The following is a 6,767-nucleotide window of genomic DNA, read 5'->3' as shown; positions in this document are numbered from 1 at the left end:
TTTTGTGTGTTTTGGGGTTTGTTGTTTGTGTTTGTTTTGGGTTTCTTATTAGGTTTTGTTTTGTTTGTTTATTTAAGCGTGTGTGTGGGTGTGCCTGTGTGTGTGTGTTATCGTATCTGTTCATGTAAGAAAAACTAAAAAATATGTGAGGGGAACAGATTGTATTGTCATTGTAAACCACTGTACACTTGTCTCTCAATAAAAATATGAGAAAAAAAAAGCATACAATAACACATACTGTATTTGTCTAGAGTTGATCCACATTTTTTTAATATTTTGCTGGGAAAAGGGGAAATTTCTGATTATTAAAGTATGTAAGGCATGGGACAGCTTTCTTGTCATTTCATTCAGGAACAGTTCTCCAGGCTTCTTGAAAGAAATTCAAGGCTCCTCTTTGAATTTTTCCTTTTTTTGTTCTCTTCTCTTTGCAAGATGATCATAAATGAATATTGGCTCAAGACTTTTGCACAATGCTGTAATTTCCTCAAGCATACATTATATTGTCAAAAGTATTAAATCGGTAATCTAAATAATTGAATCAATGTATTTCAATCACTTCCACTGTCACAGGTGTATAAAATCAAGAATGGGTTGAGCTCAGAGCTAAGTGAGTTCCAGCATTGTACCATTATAGGATGCCACCTGTGCAACAAGTTCATTCATGAAATTTCCTCACAACTAAATATTCCACAGTCAGCTGTTAGCAGTATTATAACAAACTGGAAGTGATTGGGAACAACAGCAACTCAGCCACAGAGTGGTGGGCCATGTAAAATCATGGCAGAAGGTTGCAGAGGTCACAAACTTTCTGCAGAATCAATAACTACAGACCTCTAAACTTCATGCGGCCTTCAATTATAACATGGCGGCGCGTGTAGACGCAGCGACCTCACGCTCTCCTGAAAATGCGATGTTTTGTTCGTCAAGTAAGTGTCTTTCTGCAAGTGTTTCTCGCCAGTCCACGTCGGAATATGTGTACAGTCGTCAGGCTCTCTTACACATTCGGAGAAGCAAGATTTGCCAAGTTTTGAACACTAACGTTGAGATGCTAAGGGAGATAGGACTTCTGCGACAGCCTGCTAGCTGGCCTAGCAACTCACCGGACTCGCCTGCTAACCCTCCCCGGGCAAGGAGGTGTCGAAAGCGGTGCGCTAGGACAAGGAAGCGGGGCAAGCGCGGAGGTGTCCGAGTCAGGCTTGAGGCTAAGCCAACTCGCCCAGCCATACCATCGATCCTCTTAGCCAACGTACGATCTCTGGACAATAAAATGGACAACATACGACTTCTGAGATCAGCGAATCGCAAAGTAAGTGACTGTTGTGTGCTAGTTTTCACCGAGACATGGCTTAATGACAACATTCCGGAGTCGGCCATACAACTGGAGCAGCTAGCATGCTACAGAGCCGACAGGGCTCTCGTAGACGGAGGCAAGACCCGAGGTGACGGGGTCTGTGTTTACATCCGTGACGAGTGGTGTCGTGATGCCACTGTAGTACGCAAACACTGCTCATCACTGGCGGAGTTCATGATCGTGAAGTGTCGCCCTTTCTATCTGCCCAGGGAGGTAAGTTCGATCTTGTTGGTCGCTACCTATATACCTCCATCTAGCAACAACAGCGATAGAAATGCGGCGCTGAACGAACTGTATCAGGCCATCAGTGAGCAACAAACAGCACACCCAGACGGTTTCATCATCCTCGCAGGAGACTTTAATCATGCTGATCTTAAAACTGTTCTCCCAAAGTTTCATCAGCATGTACATTTTCCAACAAGGGGAGACAACATATTGGACTTGGTCTACACACAGGAAAAAGGAGCATACAAAGCCATCCCCCTCCCCCACATCGGCACCTCTGATCACCTCACTGTTATGCTAATGCCAGCATACAGACAGAGAGTGAAGGTCATCAAACCTGTTATGAAAGAGGTAAGAGTGTGGCCACAGGAGGCCACCTCTGCTCTTCAAGACTGCTTTGGGTCAACTGATTGGGACATATTCAAGGAAGCAGCCACCTACAATAACATCATAGACATCGAGGAGTACACAGACACGGTGAGCTCATACATCACCAAATGCATTGATGATGTAACACAAGTGAAAAGTATCACAACTCGAGCCAACCGGAAGCCATGGCTAACAGGAGATGTCCACAGGCTGCTGAAGGCCAGAGACAAGGCCTTCAGAGCTGGGGATGAAATAGGCCTGAGAACAGCGAGAGCCAACCTGTCCCGTGGCATCAGGAAAGCGAAACAGGACTACACACACAAGATAACCTCCCACTTCAATGATAGCAAGGATGCAAGAAGCCTATGGCAAGGCATCCAGGCTATTACAGACTACAAGCCTGTAGCGCATAGCTGTGAGAGCGACACCACTCTGCTCAACAACCTGAACAGCTTCTTTGCACGATTTGAAGCACAGAACAACACACGCCCACAGAAAACACCACCACCTCCACACGACCAGCCTCTGTGCCTGTCTGCTGCCAGCGTGAAGAGGACACTCATCACCATCAACGCCCGGAAAGCAGCGGGTCCAGATAACATCCCTGGTAGTGTGCTGAAAGACTGCGCAGAGGAGCTGAAGAATGTCTTCACAGACATCTTTAACACCTCCCTGAGGCAAGCCACTGTCCCATCATGCTTCAAGACTGCCACCATCATACCTGTGCCAAAGAAACCATCCCCAGCCTGTTTCAATGACTACCGCCCCGTGGCACTGACACCCATTATTATGAAGTGCTTTGAACGACTAGTCATGTCACACATCAAATCCACCCTACCTCCCACCCTGGACCCACACCAGTTCGCATACAGAGCGAAACGATCCACAGAGGATGCAATCTGCTCTGCCCTCCACCCGGCCCTAACTCATCTGGACAAGAAAGACTCATATGTGAGAATGCTGTTCATAGACTTTAGCTCAGCATTCAACACCATAATACCACAACAAGTCATCTGTAAACTGGACAGACTGGGCCTCAGCACCTCCCTCTGCAACTGGCTGCTGGATTTCCTCAGCCAGAGGCCTCAAGCGGTGCGTGTGGGCAACAAGGTCTCAAACAGCATCACCCTGAGCACGGGGGCTCCACAAGGCTGTGTGCTCAGTCCTCTGCTCTTCACCCTGTTGACACATGACTGCACACCAACCTACAGCTCCAACCACCTTGTGAAGTTTGCGGACGACACAACGCTGGTGGGGCTCATCACCAAGGGCGATGAGACCCACTACAGGAAAGAGGTTGAGCTCCTGACCACGTGGTGTAGAGACAACAACCTCCTGCTAAATGTCAGTAAGACCAAGGAGATTATTGTCAACTTCCAGAGAGGCCACACCTGTCACCCCCCATTGACCATCGACGGCGCTGCGGTGGAGAGGGTGAGCAGCACCAAGTTCCTGGGGGTGCACATCAGTGAGGACCTCTCTTGGACCACCAACACAGCATCACTGGCCAAGAAAGCACAACAGCGCCTCTACTTCCTGCGCAAACTCAAGCGGGCAAGTGCTCCACCACCCATCCTGACTACATTCTACAGAGGAACTATTGAAAGTATCCTCTCCAGCTGCATCACTGTGTGGGGCGGTAGCTGCACTGACTATAACAGAAAAGCTCTACAACGCATTGTGAGAACAGCTGAGAGGATACAGTGGGGCAAAAAAGTATTTAGTCAGCCACCGATTGTGCAAGTTCCCCCACTTAAAATGATGACAGAGGTCAGTAATTTGCACCAGAGGTACACTTCAACTGTGAGAGACAGAATGTGAAAAAAAAATCCATGAATTCACATGGTAGGATTTGTAAAGAATTTATTCGTAAATCAGGGTGGAAAATAAGTATTTGGTCACCTCAAACAAGGAAGATCTCTGGCTCTCACAGACCTGTAACGTCTTCTGTAAGAAGCTTTTCTGTCCCCCACTCGTTACCTGTATGAATGGCACCTGTTTGAACTCATCATCTGTATAAAAGACACCTGTCCACAGCCTCAAACAGTCAGACTCCAAACTCCGCCATGGCCAAGACCAAAGAGCTTTCGAAGGACACCAGGAAAAGTATTGTAGACCTGCACCAGACTGGGAAGAGTGAATCTACAATAGGCAAGCAGCTTGGTGTGAAAAAATCAACTGTGGGAGCAATCATCAGAAAATGGAAGACATACAAGACCACTGATAATCTCCCTCGATCTGGGGCTCCACGCAAGATCTCATCCCGTGGGGTCAAAATGATCATGAGAACGGTGAGCAAAGATCCCAGAACCACACGGGGGGACCTGGTGAATGACCTGCAGAGAGCTGGGACCAAAGTAACAAAGGTCACCATCAGTAACACACTACAACGGCAGGGAATCAAATCCCGCAGTGCCAGACGTGTTCCGCTGCTGAAGCCAGTGCATGTCCAGGCCCGTCTGAAGTTTGCCAGAGAGCACATGGATGATACAGCAGAGGATTGGGAGAATGTCATGTGGTCAGATGAAACCAAAGTAGAACTTTTTGGTATAAACTCAACTCGTCGTGTTTGGAGGAAGAAGAATACTGAGTTGCATCCCAAGAACACCATACCTACTGTGAAGCATGGGGGTGGAAACATCATGCTATGGGGCTGTTTTTCTGCCAAGGGGACAGGACGACTGATCCGTGTTAAGGACAGAATGAATGGGGCCATGTATCGTGAGATTTTGAGCCAAAACCTCCTTCCATCAGTGAGAACTTTGAAGATGAAACGAGGCTGGGTCTTCCAACATGACAATGATCCAAAACACACCGCCCGGGCAACAAAGGAGTGGCTCCGTAAGAAGCATTTGAAAGTCCTGGAGTGGCCTAGCCAGTCTCCAGACCTCAACCCCATAGAAAATCTGTGGCGGGAGTTGAAAGTCCGTGTTGCTCGGCGACAGCCCCAAAACATCACTGCTCTCGAGAAGATCTGCATGGAGGAATGGGTCAAAATACCAGCTACTGTGTGTGCAAACCTGGTAAAGACCTATAGTAAACGTTTGACCTCTGTTATTGCCAACAAAGGTTATGTTGCAAAGTATTGAGTTGTATTTTTGTTATTGACCAAATACTTATTTTCCACCCTGATTTACGAATAAATTCTTTACAAATCCTACGATGTGAATTCATGGATTTTTTTTCACATTCTGTCTCTCACAGTTGAAGTGTACCTCTGGTGCAAATTACTGACCTCTGTCATCATTTTAGGTGGGGGAACTTGCACAATCGGTGGCTGACTAAATACTTTTTTGCCCCACTGTAGTTGGTGTACCACTCCCCTCCCTGCAAGACATTTACACCACTCGCCTCACCCGCAAAGCCATCACAATTGTCAACGATGCAACCCACCCCGCGCACTGTCTGTTCAGCCTCCTGCCCTCTGGAAAGAGATACAGAAGTCTCCACTCCCGCACTACCAGGCTCACCAACAGCTTCATCCACCAGGCTGTGAGACTGCTGAACTCTCTTCCCTCCCGGCTCCCAGCCAGCAGAATCACCAGATTGGCAGAAGTACAGGAAGACAGAATTGGACTCTACCAAGCCTTATATCACCAAGCTCAATACAAAGTGTTGGATGCAGTGATGTAAAGCTCACTGTCACCGGAATCTTGAGCAGTGGAGACGTGATCTTTGAAATAACCGATACCACATCTCCATCTGAGTCTGGGTTTGTCGGTTACCAGGAGATCGGTGATTGTGCAACTGGATGTGCCAAGTGTAAAGTTGTGTGGAGGGGGGATTATGGTGTGTGGTTGTTTTTTAGGACTTGGGCTCGGCTCCTCGGGTCCAGTGAAAGTAACTCTTAATACTTCCGCATACAGGGACGTTTTGAACAATTTCATGCCTCTAACTTTGTGGGAACAGTTTGGGGATGGCCTCTTCCTGTTTCAATATGACTGCACACAAGTGCACAAGTAAGGTCCATAAAGACATGGATGAATGCGCTTGGTGTGGAAGACTTGAGTCCTGACCTCAACACCTTTGGGATGAATTGGAGCAGAGACTCTGAGCCAGGCCCTCTCATCCAACATCAGTGTCTGAGCTCACAAATGTGCTTCTGAAGAATGGTCAGAAATTCCCATAAACACTCTTAAACATTGTGGAAAGCCTTATAGCTCCAAAGAGTTATAGCTGCAAAAGGTGGGCTGCTGTCATTGTAAATGAACTAAGGTGGGATGTTACTCAGGTTCATGTGTGTGAAGGCAGCCAAGTGAATAATTTTGGTAATATAATGCAACTTGAGATTAACAATAATAATAATAATGTTTAACTTTTTATGAAAACTAAGAATTTTTAAAGAAGTAATAAGCAAGTATTTTCATGGAGATGGTGTTCTGTCAACTCCTTTTTGGAAAAAGGAAAGAGTACAAGTAATAAACACTGTTGTATAAAATACAATGACAAATCACAAATAACTCCAGAGATCTTTACTATACTGTGACTGGGTCAAAGAGGTATCAAACATAAAAATAACAGATACGAGACACAACTGTCACTGCTTTCACTCACAATAACAAAATCATCTCCTTAATTAATTTTTATCTGTGAAAAAACATTTGATTGAAGTTGTTCCTCAACACATCTTGTCCTTCACTGACACCAAGTTTACTCCAAATCAATTTGCTGCTGCAAAGCAAACCCAAAACTTGACAGCTTTCAGATTCCAACTCAACAACTGGCAGAAGAAAAAGAAGATTTAGGGACTGAGGCATTAGAAAAATAGACAAACGACTCACTGCTGGAGTGGTGTTGACAAATGAGCTTGGTAAAGGGGCAT

The sequence above is a fragment of the Copadichromis virginalis genome, linkage group LG6 (assembly GCF_057382275.1).
Source record: "Copadichromis virginalis isolate Kocher_CV1m ecotype Utaka linkage group LG6, C_Virginalis_male_GT1.1, whole genome shotgun sequence".
NCBI lineage: Eukaryota > Metazoa > Chordata > Actinopteri > Cichliformes > Cichlidae > Copadichromis > Copadichromis virginalis.
This window is presented reverse-complemented; position numbering follows the sequence as displayed.